Source organism: Lactuca virosa, chromosome 5, assembly GCF_052849685.1.
Source record: "Lactuca virosa cultivar CGN04683 chromosome 5, Lactuca_virosa_CGN04683_v6, whole genome shotgun sequence".
NCBI classification, from domain to species: domain Eukaryota; kingdom Viridiplantae; phylum Streptophyta; class Magnoliopsida; order Asterales; family Asteraceae; genus Lactuca; species Lactuca virosa.
The window spans coordinates 342,427,281-342,447,241 of NC_136430.1; positions in this window are offsets into that span (position 1 = coordinate 342,427,281).

Genomic DNA, 19,961 nt, shown 5'->3' on the forward strand with positions numbered 1-19,961 from the left:
CACCATTAAATCTAAGGGTCATAAGGTTTCTCTCCGATTCATGAAAATGATGGTGAGGAAGCACTTCCACCAAGTAGATTTGAAGTAGATAGCAATTGTGATATTTGCATTCTCAAAGTCGTTAGTGGAGCTGTGTGGTTAACCGGCACACTAACATGGACTTGTGAGAAGTGGCAAAGGTCTAAACAATTGAGACTATGATTACGGCATCCATTTTCATAGTTCTGAAATTGTTTAGACACACCTGTGAGCTATCTAAGATAAGGTGTATGATATTGATAAAGTTTTATCAAAGCAATCTAGTATCAGAAATCTGAACTTTGGTAAGAAAGTCAATAAAGTATTGTTTTTTCTAGAAGTTCAACTGATTTCTGAGTACATGTCAAAGCTAGTGGGAGCATAAGTGTTATGCTAATAATCATCATGTTAGTGGGAGCATGATAATTATGATAAAGGTTGCAAGTTAGCAATGTTAATTATAGAAAACAAAAGGTTTCAATTGGGAAAAAGTTGTTTTGCTATAATTAAGGGAGAGGAAATTATACTTCATCTCAAATCTAAAAGCTTAGATTGAGGTTTTAATCGTATTTAGTCAAGTATATATATGAATGTTATGTTGGAATGGCTCAACATAAGAAAATTCTAATATAGGGTCCATTATTTGCGTTCTAAAATTCGATTATGATTACGACATCCTTTTTCGTAATCTGAATTATGAGAACTTGGCAAATTGAAATGGAAATATTATAGCAAAAGACTGGTTTAGTCTTTATGTGATACATCATGAATCGTGTCCCATATGCTTCGGATATAGGATCGATTGCATGTGCTATATTCATCCTTTCTAAAATTTTCCAAATGCCTGGGGCATTAAGAAGGGAAAAGGTCTAGAATTGGATATGACTAAAAGGATTAAACAATTGTCGAGGACAATCTAAGGTTTACCAAAGATTGGTTGCTCAAGGACAGTTGGAAGTATAATGATAATTCTGGAAGGACCATATTGACATAATCTGTAAGGAGGAAACTCTTGTTCAGAAGTGATAGTCAAAATGGAATATGGAAATGTTTCAAAGTTAGAAATTATTCAATCTGTATAAGATTAGGAAACTTAATGCAAGAAGGATGTTTCCAAGGAGTTGATCTCCTTTGGAATGCTCTGTAATGTTTGTTGTCAAGTCTATCTGACTTTGTGCATAATCATTACAAGAGGATCAATGCATATAAGTTTAGAATCTAACAGATTTCAGTAAATGGCATGAATTTGGAATTCTTGCATTTGCAGTAAGGATTTGGGACTATGAAAAGAGGATCATTGGAGTTATGTTCAATTGATCTATTTCACAAAGTAAAGATCATAGACAAACATAGTATGCATACTTGGTGTGTGGCATGACTAGTGTTTAGAAAACATAGTGTACATGCTTGGAGCATGAGACAACTATTGTTTTAAATTCAAGAATAAAGTTGATAGCTGAAACAGTATACAATGAATAATGTGTAATCATATGGTGATAAATAAAAGGTGTTTTATTTATGTTCATAGGTTTTGATACCATATTCGATTCAATTATTCTTGTGTTTCATTTTGCATGTTTTGACTTCTAGAATAAACTAGGTCATTGTTCTGGATGACTAAGTTATTCAAACCATCCACAGTCGGTCATATGTTGGAAGTAGATATGAATTAAGACTGTCATGGGTTGGCTTGTAGAGGTCTAAGATGTTGGACAAAGGGCTACAACACTCATGAGTGCTCATAAGTTCTGAGTATTGGATTCAACCCGCGCTCATTGGAATCACTTCATGGATTTTATCACGAGTGATCATGAGACGATAATATCTTATATTCTTCAAACCTAGAGATATGAGTTGTTACTATGAATTGGTTATACATTGATTGCACGAAAACGCATTGGTAACTCGATGTTATAAAACGTGCCTTTGTGTATGATTCAAAAAGTAGTAGAACAAGCCATATGATTCGAAGTTTATCCATTCCTTTTTACCTTCGGGATAAAAGCGATATCTGTGGGCCCCTCGATGATTTGGTGATGACAAACGTAAGTGCTCGGCCGGGCCTGGACTGATTTGATTTGTTCAATTAGTCAGTCGTCATAAATCGGAAATCGGGAAACAACAAATGGACAGAGAGAATGATTATAATCCATGTCTCAGTCCATATGATATCTAGAATGGAGGAATATATGATCCCTTATCTAATGGACATGTCATTTGATTTGTTCAGAGTTTGACAGCGGCTTTAAGAGCTACGATTGCTAGTCGGGATCTTGGAGTCATACTTGAATAATAGTTTTAGACTTATCCAAGTGGGAGACTGTTGGATTAGGTGTCTAAGCCCATAACTATTATTGGTATGTATTCGACCCGAGAGTAGCATGGTCCATTTGGGTTGCATATCACCAGGACAATTTGTTAGGATGGACTTTTGAGAGAAGGTTATTTATGGTTTATTAATATATTATAAGTAATAATATATTAATATGAAATCATATGTTTTAATTAGTAGTGATCAAGAATTAATTTGGAATTAATTTAGTGGTCGAAAGAGACTAATTAAATCTATGGGGACTAATTATGATAATTAGTTATATTTATATGTGTTGGGCTTATGATCCATGTTGGACCAAGTTTATGTATGGATACATAAAGAGTTGGGCCACATGAACCATGGATCATAAAACCCATGGGTATGGATTTGGGTTATATCCATGACCCTAGAAATCCCACATATAAATAGATACTTCATTGCCCAAAATCGCCACTTGTATCTTTTTAGAGTTCATGGTGCCTTTTGTGTGCATGGAATTCTCTCTCAAGTTCATCCTTTGTCCATGGTGTGTTGTGATTCCATTTGAGGCTTCCACACTATCGGGGCTAAGCTCTTTAAGGCCAAATACACCAAGAATTCAAGCTCCATCAAAAGGTATGTCATGCTAACTAGTATATTATAATTTTATGTTAAATGCATGCTAGTTGTAAGATTAATACCTTGGAAACCATTTGCATGTATAATTAGTGAAAACATAGATCCAAGGTATTTAGGGTTGTATGTGCACCATAGGATGTTGTATTATACCAAAACCCAACAGAAGCGTCATTCTCATGTTGATGTACCATCTTGTTGCAAGGATGCGCAACTTGTGTTCCTCTATGAGCCGTATGCTATGTAGTCCTCTATGATGCTTAATTTTATCCAAGGATACCATGAAGTTGAAGATGCTCAAGGAACACACCTTGATGCGCCACCATGATGGATGGAGTGCCACTAATGTTCATGATGCGCCACCAGGGCATCATGATGCGCCACTATGGCTCATGATGCTCCATCATGCACATTGCTGATAGTCATGAGCTTTATGACATGGATAAATGTTCCAAAAGATGTTGCATGGCAGATTGTGATTGGTTGACACAATTCATGGGCCTATGGGACAATGGGCTTGGCCCATTAAGGTTTTTGGTCTGATCCCTCAAGTATAAATATGGATGCATACTAAGTCATTTGTGTGTCTTGAATTCTAGAGAGTTCGGCGAATCTCTATGAAATTGTACTTGTAACCTCTGTTTAAGAACTTTGAAATATAGAATACTCCCCTCCTGCCAGTAGACGTAGGTCACCTTGACCGAACCACGTAAATATTGTTTCTTGTGTGCTTTTGGTTTTGCTAGTTATCCGTTTTACTTCCTAACAAGTGGTATCAGAGCTTGGAAAGTGACATCAGATTTGTTCTGAGTCTTGACAAGTATCGTCTGATTCTCTAACAATTTTTTTTTTATATTTTAAAAATATTTTTTTAACTTGTGTAACGCACGATCATTCAAATAGTATTACACATTACATTTAAACTACAAATGTATAAACATAGAAAGAGAGACAAGAATCGGCAACTGAAATTTCACCTCTATTTTTGGGTAAATGATTAGTATTACTACATCCTTAAAAATAGAGTAAGAAATGGGTTGGCGTTAGAGATTAATGGAGGAAATTTTTTTGGTGGAAAATAAGATATAGTGTGGGTTCGAGATGTTCAAAGATGATATATAATATTGTTACTATTTTTTACTATTTTGAACAGTATTACTCAATGAGTTTTAAATGCAGCTTATACATTAATAAAATAAAATATAACTCTTGATTTGATGTTATTTTTAATTATTGTTATAACTAATTAATTAAAAAAATACTTAAATTTTGATCATGATAATTATATATCAACTATGCTATTTAATGTATATTTCTATGTTACTATTAATCTTAATTGATTTTTAATCGCATAGTACCGATTTATAAAGGTGTTTTTATTTTTAAAATCATTATTATTATTAAAAAGTTATAAATACTAAAGAATAGGTAAAAAAATTCAATTATATACATTAATGAACTAATTAGAATTATTATTATAAAAACATATGAAAAATTGTGAGATATTCAAATAATATAATGATCTGTAAATGATTTATAGGTTATAAATTATAGAATATTCTTTTTATCCATAGTTTATTTAATTGTATCAATTTTATTAATCTTCACTACTAGAAAACAATCATTTAATGACACGCGGACAATGACAAACATTGATTTACTATTTGTGTGTCCTAAAAATATTGTCGGTTTTCCAAAACTTGAAGGATAGAGGACACGTATTTTTGTGTGCCCTAAAATTAGTGTCCAACAAAAAAATTACAAACACAGAGGGTCCTTATCTTAAACCATTAATTAACTTGTATTTTTTTCAAGAACCATTATTTAACGTAGACGAGAGTTCTCTACAACATCGATTGATGATCGCTACTCACCTCACCTCGACAGTGTAAAGACTTTGGCTAGGGATGGAGAACACATTGTTGATGAAAACTGGATTGAACTTATTGGTGCTTTGGTTGGATATATTTCCATAAAAGGACCTAAAGAGGTAAACTTGTATTTTTTTTTTCAAAAAGATTTTCTTATTTCCTATTAATTTTTTCAGGTTTTAGCAATATCAGTTATTTATGAATGCAACAATGAAGGATTTGGTTTAGTATTGTAGGAAATAGTTGAAGCATTATGTAGACATGTGTCAGATGATTCTCCTATGGTCAGGCGTCTATGTCTAAGAGAACTTGTCCAGGTCATACATCTTACAAATCTTATTTACATTTATTAAATTAAATTATAAAATTACTTTTTTTCTCTAAGTTTAAATTTTCATAATATACTGTTGCAAATACCACCTATTTGAAAGATCTTGTATGCCCAAGAGTCATTAAATAATGATATTGCTAATAACATATGATCCTATAGGGTCACACTAACAACAACTTGATGAAAATATATTATTTATAAGAATTTGATTCTTGATAAATAAATATATATCTTGTAGTTAATTGAAAATTATTTATTTCATGGAAATATTAATTTTCAATGTTAAGTATCAAAATATATCATAAGGTATGGTTTATTATGTCATGTACATATTTTTGGACCAAAAGGGTTTTTGTTTTATATGGATTTATATGTTTTATAAGTTATAAAAATCAGAAGAGTTTTTATAGAAAAACTAGCTTCTTCTTTTTATAAAATATTCAAGGAGACAATAAAGTGAATAGAAGACATGCTTGCATTTATTTAATCATAAAGCCATGTTCTTACACTTGTAGTCTTTTGTTGTTAGATGCATGGTGTATTAAAGCATCAAGACTCAATGCGTAAGGACTTGGATTAAGATTATTAAAAGGCTTGCATGTATTTCTTCTTTTACTAGCAAAAAGCCACGAAATTTTGTGCTTCCTATCTCCATATTCTCTCTAGTTTTTGTCTCTTAAAGTGTTAAGAACATAAAGATGAAGATGATACTTGAATACTTTTTTTGAAGACAAATTAGTTTCTTTGTCTTAAGAGCTTAAGAGATTCTTTTATTACAAGAAGAAGACTAGCATCTTATCAAGTTGATTTATTGTTGGTGGATATCTCTAGAGAACTTCTACCTTGAAGTTTAATGTCATACTTCATCAAACTCCAATCTCCCATGAGAATCAAAGTCTTCAAAGGTTGTAACACTTATCTTTTTATGGTTGTTTTTTTTATCTTTCTAAGTCTTGCAAAAGATCCTTGGTGGGTAAAATGGTTTTAGTTTTATTCAACAATTTTAAAGCTTCCGTTGCCGTTTTTACCATTTATGAAACCGGTTTTTTGAATAAAAATTCAACAATTGGTATCAGAGTCACTTTTGCAAAATTAGTTAGATTTTTTGTTAAGTTGATGAACTCTTTGTTTTTGGAAAACATGGATGGTTTTCTCTTTGCAAGAAAAATTCATACTTATTTTCTATGACAACTTTAAAATGTTTATTATTGTTATTTTTGACCAAAAGTTTACATGTGTCTTTTTGGTCATAAAGGTTGTCTTAGAAAAACAAAGAGTTGTTTTATATAATTTTCAGTATATAAATATGTATTATGTGCATAAACTAGTCATGGACCTTTGTCTTGTTGCATGTGTTGATTTATTTAAAATGGTTATAATTATTTATTTATTCATATGGTATAATAATTAAATATATAGTTTTCTTTTGTTAATTTTTGTAAGTAATAGATTAGCTTTAGAAAATAGTTTATTTTTATAAAAATGTAACAAGAATGAAGATTGTGGCCATTTTCAAGATCAAAAGTTTATAAACTTGATTTTATTAAAGTTTCTCAAACTTTATAAAATTATTTTTTATAAACTTGCTACAAGGTGTTGGAGCAAGTGGAAGCACATGAAGACTTTACAAGATAAAGGTCCCTTATGTCCCTTTAGGAATGGACTTGATAATTTTATAATGGCTCACAAAATTATTACTAGTTTATGGTTTGGTTTATGTACATATGTTATAATTATTATGCATGCTTGTGTTGTTTTATATTTATGTTATTATTATGTTATGGTTGATAAACTAGTTTTCAAATGATAAATAATATATTGAACATAAATAAACATGTGACATCCCTATTTTTCTCGATCAGAAAAGACCGATTTAGTTTATGCTTTTAAAATAAAATCAGAGTAATTTTCCAAAAGATGTTGCGGAATTTGTTCCCAAAACAAAATATAATAAAAATTTATCAAAGCATTTCTTAAAGAAATATATTTTCATTATATAACAAAACCTCGGGATGTCATGTTCCGATACAGACTAAAAGCATAAACAGTAAATTATAAACCTTACAACACTTATATACAACTACTAGCCTATATTCCAAAAATCCCTCGTCATCATCCAATTATGCGGGGGGTCCACTACCTGTAATACAGAAAGTTGAGTGGGCCAGGCTTGGGAGCCTAGTGAGCATATAGGGTTTTCAACCCACAATAAATAAAATTTATTAATTTCATCAAACAACAATAACCCTGATTACCCGTTTCCGTTATCCTCACTTTACGCCCTTAAACACCTTTCATAAGGGACCTAGCCTAAGGATTTTCATCGGGGTGGCAACACTGCTTTAGGAATTCCTCAACAATTTATGTCAAATAAGGCAACCATGTGGGGGATGGAATATACCATTGAACACTAAGTTCACAAACACCTACAGGTTGCGAGCCTGCTAGCGTTCAACCGGACTGTCTAGAGAAGTCTATGGTCGTCATCTATACTCCGCTAGATGATGAAACAATAACAATGTCGAGGCCTCTCATCATTTTAACACACATCAACTATTTCATCTACCCATGTTTTACCCAACATATTTGTAGATAAAAATACATATACAATTTAAAACTTGTATAAAATATTTATTCAACACCCATCTCAAATAAACAAACAATATAATTACACATATGACGTATTTTATAGAAAATACTTCATATCTATGTGTAAGATGAAAGTGACTATACACTCACTTGATTTAACGATAATCAGGCAGCACTGTGTTTCTTAAAACGATCGTTTCCGATAAAACCGGGATGTTTTCTCAAAAACCGGGCTTCACGCGGACAGAGTTTCGGCTCGAAAACTCTTTTTCTCGGGATCGTTGGGCTCTCCGGGACTTGCTTACGATGCTAGGATGATAAAATCAGCTTGGGGGTAATTTCTGCAATATTGAAGAAAGTATAGGGTGGGAGAATGAAAGTTTGCAACCTAAAATCGGATGGCATCGGGTGTTATTTATAGTGGCTGATCCCAGGAGTTACATTGGGCGTAACTTTAGAGTACGATGGGCATACTAAGGGATAACTCCGGACGCGTCAAAGCTACGAACACGTCGCTGTCATGCAATGGAGTAGGCTACGTCGCCAACTTCGGACCCCGAACATGAGTACGTTGGGCGTACTCCTCCAGACCAACCTCGAAGTTTGTGCCCAAAACTTCAAAAATTCGTAACTTTTACATACGAACTCCGAATTGACGTTCTTTATATCCACGCGTAGGTGAGATTATGCTCTACAACTTTCATTTAGACTTCATTGGCTAATTTTGACTTTATTTTTAAAGTTATATTTTTAACAGGCCGGGACAGGAAAATTCCGTTAAAAATTCATAACTTCTTCATCCGACGTCCGTTTTCGTCTGTCTTTTTATCGTTAAGCTACTAACGACAAGATCTTTAATTTTCGTCTAGGTTGTTTCGGCTTAAAATCACTCGATCTAAAATTCGAGTTTCGGGCTGCATACTGCTATGCCAAATCATAGAAAATTCATAACTTCCTCATACGAAGTCAGATTTGGACATTCTTTCTATGCACGCTCTCGGTTTAACAAACACTACAACTTTCATTTAGATCGCTAAGGCTAAAAAGCACTTTATCGTAAATTCACTTTTTACGTCATACAACGTCGTGTCGGTTCTGTCGCGAAACTTCGACAGGTCATAACTTCTTCGTTATAACTCGGATTTCGGTATTCTTTATATCTCCGAAATCCTTGTTTCAACCACTACAACTTTATTCATAGATATCGGCTTTATCTAACATTTATTTTCAACGCTTATTTTTTTTATCCTTAACTCATTAAATTATGATAATTAAGCATATAACACATAATACTCAAATAATACATCTTTATTATTTCAAAACAAATTACAAAGGTTGGTCTAGACTATTACATCATCATTAATGCCTAGCTTAGAAACACGGGCGTTACAATTCTCTCCCCCTTAGGATGATTCCTTCCTCGAAATCACACATCAGCAAACAAATGTGGATAGCGACTCATCATGTCACTCTCCGTTTCCCATGTGAGATTTGGCCCATTCGTATGTTTCCATCGTACAAGCACTAAATCGGCCATCTTGCGTCGCAACTTGTTAGTCTTACGGTCAACGTTGCTTCTGGTTCTTCGATTAACCTCTTGCTTTCATCCAACCTTAATTTAGAAATTGGAATTATATCGGGAACATCTCCCGTGAACTTCCTAAAATAACACACATGGAAAGTGTTATGAATACTATCTAGTTCTTCTGGTAGTTCTAGCTTGTAAGCTTGGTTCCAAATCATCTGAAGAACTTTAAACGGTCCAATAAACATTGGACTCAGTTTTACCCTTTTACCAAATCTTATAAGTCCCTTCCACGACGAGACTTTAAGTAAAACCGAATCACCAACTTCGAATGATATCGGTTCTCTTTTCTTGTCAGCATAGCTCTTTTGACGATCCTGAGCTGCTAACATCCTTTCCCTAATCACTTTCAACTTTTTAGCAGTCTGATGGACTATTTCAGGCCCCATAAACTGCTTTTCCCTAGCTTCCAGCCAACACGACGACGTTCGACACTTTTCTCCATACAAAGATTTGTAAGGTGCCATCTTGATGCTTGAGTGGAAACTATTATTATAGGAAAATTCTACCTGAGGTAAATGTTCATCCCAGTTACCTTGAAATTCCAGGGTACATGCTCTTAGCATATCCTCCAATGTTTGAATCGTTCGTTCGCTCTAACTATCGGTTTGAGGATGGTAAGCTATACTTAAACACAATTTCGTACCCAATTCCTCTTGTAGACTTTTCCAAAACCTCGACGTGAAACGACTATCGCAATCTGACACAATCGCCAGGGGAATACCATGAGATTTCACTATTTCTTTCACGTAAACCTTTGCAAGCTTTTCCATAGACCACTTCTCATTGGCGACTATGAAATGTGCACTTTTTGTGAACCGATCAACGACCACCCAAATCATGTCATGACCGTTCTTTGTTCTGGGAAGTTTAGTTACAAAATCGATAGTGATGTCTTCCCATTTACCCATGGGTACAGGTAAAGGTTCTAAACTACCATACGGTTTCTGATGTTGTGCATTAACCCTCGCACATGTCACACACTCGGCCACATACTTTGCAACATCGAGCTTCATCGTCGGCCACCAGTAGTAGGGTTTCAGATCCCTATATATTTTCGTGCTGCCGAGATGAATCGAGTACATGGTCCTGTGAGCTTCTTCCATCAGAAGATCTCTTAATCCTCCCATCTTAGGTACCCAAATCGTGTCTTGGAATACCTTCAACCCTTGGTTGTTTGTACCGAACACTAACGTTTTGCCCAAACGTTCTTCCTTTCGTTCATTTTTCTCTGAAGCTTTCTCTTGAGCTTTCTTTATACTTTCCACAATTGTCGAGATAAATTCAATTCTCAACGCTCTTGGCCTTTTCTTTTCAAGGTTTACCTTCCGACTAAGAGCATCAGCAACAACATTTGCTTTACCAGGGTGGTAAAGTATTTCACAGTTGTAATCCTTAAGTAACTCTAGCCAGCGTTGTTGCCTCATGTTTAATTCTTTCTGATTAAAGAGATATTGAAGACTCATATGATCAGTGAAAAGTTTGCACTTTGTGCCATAGAGGTAATGCCTCTATATATTTAGGGCAAATACTACCGCTGCCAACTCCAGATCATGAGTGGGGTAGTTATTTTCATGATCTTTCAATTGTCGAGATACATATGCTATCACTTTTTCTCTTTGAGTTAGAACACATCCCAACCCGACTCCCGACGCATCACTATACACTGCGAAGTCTTCAACTCCATCGAGTAGAGAAAGAATCGGTGCTTCACATAATTTCTTCTTTAGCTTCTCGAATGCTTCCTTATGCTTCTCACTCCAAGCATAAGTAGCTCCCTTGTGGGTCAAAGCTGTCAATGGAGCAGCTATCGAAGAAAAACCTTGGATAAATCTTCGATAATATCCAGCTAATCCTAGAAAGCTTCGGATCTCCATCAGACTCTTTGGTTGTTCCCACTTTGTTATAGCTTCAGTCTTAGCTGGGTCAACCATAATGCCTTCTTGGTTAATGTAACATCCCGTTTGTAAATAATTAAATAGATAAATTTGAGGAACGAATAGTAGCCCTAAATCCATAATATTCAGTGGATTGTTGGTTTTGGGGATTATAATGTAATATCGGGACTTATTTTGTAAAGATTTTTGGAGTGCGGGGGGCTGCTTGGTAGATTATTGGGACTTAAATTGAGTAGATTTTGGGAAGAAATGGCTAAATGGTAAATTCCAGATTTAATTTGTAAAGATTTCTGAGGACAGGGGCTATTTGGTAAGTTTTGGACTTAAAGTGTAATGAATTTATGGAATCAGGGGTAAAAGGGGAAATATTGGATTAAAGTTGAAGAGTTTATGAGAAGGAGGGACTAGAAGTGTAAAAATCTCAAGGAGTTTGTATGAGCACGGGATTAAACAGGAACCGTTCCCTCCCATCGCACCTTCTAACCCTAAATCTTGAGGAGTCAGCCGCCACCACCGTTCTTGGGAGCTTTCTCAGCGCCACTCGCGAGCAGAGTCCGACCGCCGCCGCTGCAGTGCCGATAAGGATCGTTGCCACGATGTTTTCTGCCGAAAACGTCATGGGTAGCCGAAGACCTGCTGAGGACCGGGGAAAACCACTGTGTCATCGCTGTGCAAGTCGTGAGCCGCCGGGAATGCACGTTAATTCACCCTCAACCTATCCTTCCTCTTTCTCTCTCGTTTTCTTGTGGGTGTGACGTCGGAATCATCACCGCCACCGTCGGTGGCCATGAGGGGGGCTGTTGTTGCATTTTTCCGGCGACGTCTACCGCCTATGGGGTGGCTGGTTAGACGTATGTTAGAGTGTAGTTGTTGCTTTTGTCGTTTGGGGTGTAGGATGTGTGTTTTGGTGGCCGAAAACCCACTTCCACCACCATGAGGTGGTGGCTGTCGCCTCCTTCCGCCGCGTCACCACCACAAGTCGCCATATGGTGGTGGTTGGGTGTATTTGTTGTGATCTTATGAGTATGTCTTGTGGTACGGGACTTGTGTTAGCACCTTTGGTGGAGGGATTGAGGGAAAAACCACCACCACCACCGTGAGGTGGTGGCTGCTGCCGTGAGCCGCCACTGACCACCACTACTTGAGGTGGTAGTGGGTGGTGTTTGGCATAGTGATCCCTAATCGGCCCAAATGCTTAATCTTGGACTGGGCTGCTTTGTGATTGGGCTAGAAAACCCTAATTTTGGGTTTGTTAGTTTGGATTTTACCGGGACCCACGGTTGGAGTGTTAGATTGATGTTGTAAATTATGTCCGACTTCATTGTGTGAATGGCCTAGTGGAGTGATGGACTTAATGGGTTAAGTCCTTAATGGTTTAAGTGACAAACACTTAACCCTAATCGTCATTTTATGTGAAAACCCTAATTTTAGTTTGGGCCTTGAGTTGGGCCTTTCTTTTGGGCTTTGGTGATTGGGCTATTGATGGGCCATCCAAGAGAAATCATGTGGACTAGAATATTTAAATGGGCTTTAGGTTAAGGCCCATATGAGGGTTTGGGCCCAATTTGGAAAATTGGGCCATAGTTAGGCCATTAGTGGACTTTTGTGGATCCATGTGGTATTGGGCCTTGGTGGGCCCAATGGGCTTGGGTTATTTATGGGCCGGGTTGGTGGACCATATGTATACCTAATATGTGAAGGTATGGTCTTAGATCCTAATGAGGTTAATTGTGGGTTTGGCTCAGTGTTAGAGATCGGGGTACAGCAACATCATTTGTAGGATATGTCCGCCATCCGAGGTGAGTCTTCTCATTATACTTACCTATATGGTAATTTATGTGTGACTGGAGGGTCTTATTCGTGTTATTGACAGGAGGGCCTTAGTACATTATTGACCGGAGGGTCTTACTACATTATTGACCGGAGGGTCTTAATTGTTTATACTGTGATATGTGTTATCGTGCATACTGTCTTTGTGACTTATGTTGTTATATTATTATGTGTATATGTTTATCTTATGTGCTTATGTTAAGTTATGTGATATCCTACATTGTGTGAATTATGCCATGTATTATTATGAGCTACAGAGTTAGGACCGGATGGTCCACAGTGTTATGACCGGAGGGTCCATCAGAGTGGTGGGACTGGAGGGTCACACTAAGACACATTGACCGGAGGGTCTTACAGATTTATAGCCTCGAGTGGCTAATGAGTTGTATGTGGTATTTTAGGGGAATCACTAAGCTTCGTGCTTACCGTGTTGTGTGATATGTGTTTCAGGTACTTCTCAGGATCACGGGAAGGCGTCGGCTTGATTGTACACACGAGATGGAGTTATGTTTTGAGGATCCTGGATTTTTATTAAACAATTATGGACACGTGTTTTTGATAATTGATATATTGAGATTTTGTGAAATGTGTTGATGATATTTATGTGATTTTAATAACGAAAAATTTGTGCGAAATTTACGGTGTTACAGTTAACCACATAACCCAAAAATTGAACTTCTTGAATCCAAAAATCACATTTGGAGAACTTTGCATACATCTTCTCCTTTTTTAATACTTCTAACACTTCTCGCAAGTGTCTGCTATGCTCCTCCTGGCTTTTCGAGTAAATCAGAATGTTATCTATGAACACTATCACAGATTTATCTAGGAATGGTTTACAAACCCTGTTCATCAAATCCATGAATGATGTTGGAGCATTGGTTAGTCCAAATGACATAACCAAAAACTCGTAGTGTCCATATCTTGTTCTGAATGCAGTTTTCTCAATATACTGCTCTCTTACCTTTAGCTGATGATATCTTGACCTAAGATCGATCTTCGAGAAATAGCTCGAACCTTGCAGCTGATCGAACAGGTCATCAATTCTTGGCAACGGGTACTTGTTCGTTATTGTTGCCTTGTTCAGCTCCCTGTAATCTATACACATTCTCATGCTCCCATCTTTCTTCTTAATGAATAACACCGGAGCTCCCCAGGGTGATGAACTAGGTCTAATGAAACTGTTGTCCAAAAACTCCTGAAGTTGCATCATAAGCTCCTTCATCTCTATCGGTGCTAATCGATATGGGGCTTTTGCTATCGGTGTTGTTCCTGGTAACAAGTCTATTCTAAACTCCACTTGTCTATCAGGGGGCAATCCAGGAAGATTTTTGGGAAAAACTTCCGGATAGTCACACACCACTGGTATACTTTGCATATCCTTTTTCTCCTTCTTAGCATCGATCACGAATGCCAAGTATGAGGTGCATCCTTTAGATAAACATTTTCTGGCTTTCATTAGGGAAATGATTCCAGAATTTACTCTGCTTATCTCCGTATACCATAAACGACTCCTTTCCAGGCGGGTTTACCCTTGCTATCTTTTTCTTGCACAGTATTTCGGCATCATTGGCGCTAAGCCAATCCATCCCCAGAACGATGTCGAAACCATTTAACTCGATGGGTAACAGCTTTTCTTGGAATTCGTTTCCGTTCAGATCGATGACGATATTCCTAATACAATCGCTAACAGGTATGAATTTGCCACTAGCAACTTCTACAATTAGGGCATCATCAAGTTTTTCTATAGGCAATGCTAGTCTTTTACAAAATTTATGTGATATAAAGGAGTAATTCGCTCCGGAATCAAACAATAAATTGGCAGACAATCCATTTACAAGAAAGGTACCTGATGCAACATCCACTTCATCCTTTGCGGCTTCCAGTGTCATTTGGAAAGCTCTGGCTTTTAGCTTTGGTGGGAGATTAGGCTTTGGTACATCCTTCTTCTTCGGGCAATCCTTCAAAATGTGCCCTTATTCATGGCATCCATAGCACACCCTTTTGTTGGTTGTGCACTCGCTTTCATAGTGCCCTGGCTTCCCACATTTAAAACAAGTAACTTTCTCACCACATTTTCCAACATGTTTCTTCTTACACTTATCACACCACTTCACTTCGGCTCCTCCTCCGAATTTCCTCGAACCAGACTTCGAGAACTTGCCCTTCTTGTTGGACCTCGAAGATCCATCAAACTTTCTTTTATCACCAACCTCTGCCCTCTCCTGGCCCCTTTCCTTTAACTGGGTTTCCACATTTTTAGCTGCTCAGACTGCTGTCTTCAGAGTAGCAGCCATCTTGACCGTTGGGCCAAAGTCGGCTGGCGGTCTGTTTGCGCACCTCTCAATTTTTGAGAGTTCAGTTGGCACTAAGTATGGAAATAACTTCATCTTCTCGGTAAACGTTGTAGCATAGTCGTCTGTGCTCATTTTCCCTTTCTTCAAGTTCTGAAATTCATTGTTTAGATCTATCAGATCTATCTCTGAGCAGTACTGCATCTTTAACTGCTCCAAGAACATTTCCCAAGACATTTTCAGGGCTTCTCCATGTGGCATCGTGTCTGCCAATAACTTCGACCAGCTTAAAACTCCGGTCTTCGGTTGTCTTACCGCAAAAACACTTTTCTGCTTGTCGCTACAGTTGCAGCTTTCAAATACCATCTACATTTCGGAGATCCAGTCCATAATCTCAACAAGTTTTGGGCTTCCGGCAAGACTTGGCGGCTTTGCGCCCAAGAAATTATTATACATACGCCCATCTCTGTTGATTTCCCTTTCCGGGTTATTCCTTTCTGCCACTGTAGGTTCCGCTTGACTGACAGTACGGCTGTAATTTCCGTCCTCTGACCGTCCGTCATTTAATTCAGGTTGTTCATAGGAATTGAAGGTTCACTCCTGTTGTTCAGCAATAGTTGTCTCATTTCCTCCCTTTGTTCAGCCATCATTGTCTGAATCATGGCTTGTACTCCAGCCATGGTGATGGGTTCTTTTGCAGCTCCTGCTATAGGCACCTGTTCCATCACTTGGGGTTGAGGTTGTTGGTTTCTGTTTGCATTTCCAGCTCCACTTCGATTTCTCGCCATTATAATCTATATACCAAATAAGGCGAATTTAGATATTTATTCACGATAGACATTTAAATTTTACTTATCACTCCGAAACGTTTACGTGCTAGTTCTAATATCGTAATCGTACGCTTAGAATCCTAAACACATAAGGTTTCCAGATCCGGTCGGCAACAGACCATAGATCCGAACAAATAATGGCATATATGGAAAACATCTAGCATTTAGCACATAAAAGTATTTTAGGCATCTTTCCTAAAATATATTAGTGCTCGTGTCTAAAATATGGTAGACACTCATATCACGATCATCACTTAGCATTCTAAGTTTAAGTCTAGAAATCCTACAAATTCCTAGTTCGCTTAAACTAATGTTCTGATACCAACTGTGACATCCCCATTTTTCTCGATCAGAAAAGACCTATTTAGTTTGTGCTTTTAAAATAATATCAGAGTAATTTTCCAAAAGATGTTGCGGAATTTGTTCCCAAAACAAAATATAATTTAAATTTATCAAAGCATTTCTGAAAGAAATATATTTTCATTATATAACAAAACCTTGGGATGTCATGCTCTGATACAGATCAAAAGCATAAACAGTAAATTATAAGCCTTACAACAGTTATTTACAACTACTGGCCTATAATCCAAAAATCCCTCGTCGTCATCCAATTATGCTCGGGGTCCACTACCTGTAATACAGAAAACTGAGTGGGTCAGGCTTGGGAGCCTAGTGAGCATATAGGGTTTTCAACCCATAATAAATAAAATTTATTAATTTCATCAAACAACAATAACCCTGATTACCCGTTCCCGTTATCTTCACTTTACGTCCCTAAACACCTTTCATAAGCGACCTAGCCTAAGGATTTCATCGGGGTGACAACACTGCTTTAGGGATTCCTCAGCAATTTATATCAAATAAGGCAACCATGTGGGGGATGGAGTATACCATTGAACACTAAGTTCACAAACACCTATAGGTTACGAGCCTGCTAGCGTTCAACTGGACTGTCTAGAAAAGTTTGTGGTCGTCATCTATACTCCGCTAGATGACTGAAACAATAACAATATCGAGGTCTCTCATCATTTTAACACACATCAACTATTTCATCTACCCATGTTTTACCCAACATATTTGTAGATAAAAATACATATAAAGTTTAAAACTTGTATAAAATATTTATTCAACACCCATCTCAAATAAACAAACAATATAATTACACATATGCCGTATTTTATAGAAAATACTTCATATCTATGTGTAAGATGAACGTGACTATACACTCACTTGATTTAACGATAATCGGGCAGCACTTCGTTTCTTAAAACGATCGTTTCCGATAAAACCAGGATGTTTTCTCAAAAACCGGGCTTCATGCGGATAGAGTTTCGGCTCGAAAACTCTTTTTCTCGGGATCTTCGGGCTCTCCGGGGCTTGCTTACGATGCTAGGATGATAAAATCAGCTTGGGGGTAATTTCTGCAATATTGAAGAAAGTATGGGGTGGGAGAATGAAAGTTTGCTACCTAAAATCGGATGGCATGGGATGCTATTTATAGTGGCTGATCCCAGGAGTTACGCTGGGCGTAACTTTAGAGTACGCTGGGCGTACTCCCTCTTCAATTAGTACGTTGGGCGTACATCGAGTACGCTGGGCGTACTAAGGGATAACTCCGAACGCGTCAAAGCTACGAACACGTGGCTGTCATGCAATGGAGTAGGCTACGTCGCCAACTTCGGACCCCGAACATGAGTACGCTGGGCGTACTCCTCCAGACCAACCTCGAAGTTTGTGCCCAAAACTTCAAAAATTCGTAACTTTTGCATACGAACTCCGTTTTGACGTTCTTTATATCCACGCGTAGGTGAGATTATGGTCTACAACTTTAATTTAGACTTCATTGGCTAATTTTGACTTTATTTTTAAAGTTATATTTTTAACAGGCCGGGACAGTAAAAGTACGTTAAAAATTCATAACTTCTTCATCCGACGTCCGTTTTCATCTGTCTTGTTATCGTTAAACTACTAACGACAAGATCTTCGATTTTCGTTTAGGTTGTTTCGGCTAAAAATCACTCGATCTAAAATTCGAGTTTCGGGCTGCATACTGTTAAGCCAAATCTTAGAAAATTCATAACTTCCTCATACAAAGTCAGATTTGGATATTCTTTTTATGCACGCTCTCGATTTAACGAACGCTACGACTTTCATTTAGATCGCTAAGGCTAAAAAGCACTTTATCGTAAATTCACTTTTTACGTCATACAACGTCGTGCCGGTTCTGTCGCGAAACTTCGACTGGTCATAACTTCTTCATTATAACTCGGATTTCGGTATTATTTATATCTCCGAAATCCTTGTTTCAACCACTACAACTTTCTTCACAGATATCGGCTTTATCTAACATTTATTTTCGACGCTTATTTTTTTATCTTTAACTCATTAAATTATAATAATTAAGCATATAACACATTGATGTGCACAAATTATACCTATCAACTTTTAAATTTATAACCTAACAAACTATACTAACTATACACCTATAGGCAGTGTACCTAGTTAGATTATAGTATAGTTTGGGTAAGTCGGGTGTCGATCACAGGGAACGATATTTAATTAATAAAATAATTACTAAAATCTAAACTAAGAAAAACAACTAAAATGGGGGGTTTTTTATCTGATTTTACAAGTTCAGAAAAACTTAAATTAAAATAACAAACTAATTACTAAAGTAAACAACTAGAAAGACAGTCTAAAACCAAGAATAAAAGATACTTTCGTTTAGCTTCGAATTCCTCCTTTTTCCTATGGTTGTTTTCAAGTCGATGGATTAATTCCATTAGTTACCAAATAAAAGTTACTAGTCATCATGGTCAGACTAACTAGCATAAGTCAATTTAATAACTTTAACCCAAATGATCATGCAAGTTAAGGATACTAAATTGATTTTAAAGGTAATTTGGACTCTGAATGATAGAATCTACAGACTACTATTCTATGGTCAAGTCTAGTAATCAAGCAAATATTATGATTAAATACTGCTCTCTAACACATTTAAGCAACTAAGGCGTTGTTTGTTTTTTCAAAAACCTCTTCTTGACCTCTTATGTATGCGTCGTGCAAACAGCGCGCAGATGTATGTTCTTACAGACTGTTTGTTTTTTAGAAGACCGCAGACCTAAAAAGGTCTGCGCATCCTCTTCTTGTACAGACATGGACATATGTCTTCTGACATCTTCTCAGTCACTTTAAACAAAAAAAAAAAAAAGCACAATTAAATTCTTCATTGCATAAGGCGCGTTTTACTTCCTTCCTTCCTTAATAAACAAATTTATAGATTAAAGGGGTTAAATAATAGACGTTGCTTTTTTTCCCTTTTTGTGTGGCTACCACCTGTATGTTTTTCTTCCTATCAAGATTCACTTTTTATTTTATTTTACTATTTTTTCTTTGCCATGCATTATCAACATTTCTAAAATTATTTTCTAATTTGTATTACCTAATAACCTAATATTGAATTATCCCTTGTTTCTTTATTAAGTCTAATAAAGAATGATCAAGCTCTTATGTTTTATATTATACGGTCTTTTATATTATCATGTAATCAAATTAACTTTTAACCATTATATTAAAAAAAAAAGAGTCTTTCATTATTTGTTATTTTTAAACATTAAAATAAAATAATCATTATATCAATAAAAAAATATAATTCAGCTCACTTTATTTATACATGATTTAACGGAGGGAAAAAATATCAAGGCCGAAAATAAAGGTCCTTTTTATAAAAATTATTGTGTGGTTAATATAAAATATAAAATGAATTATTATTGTATGGCTAGAATT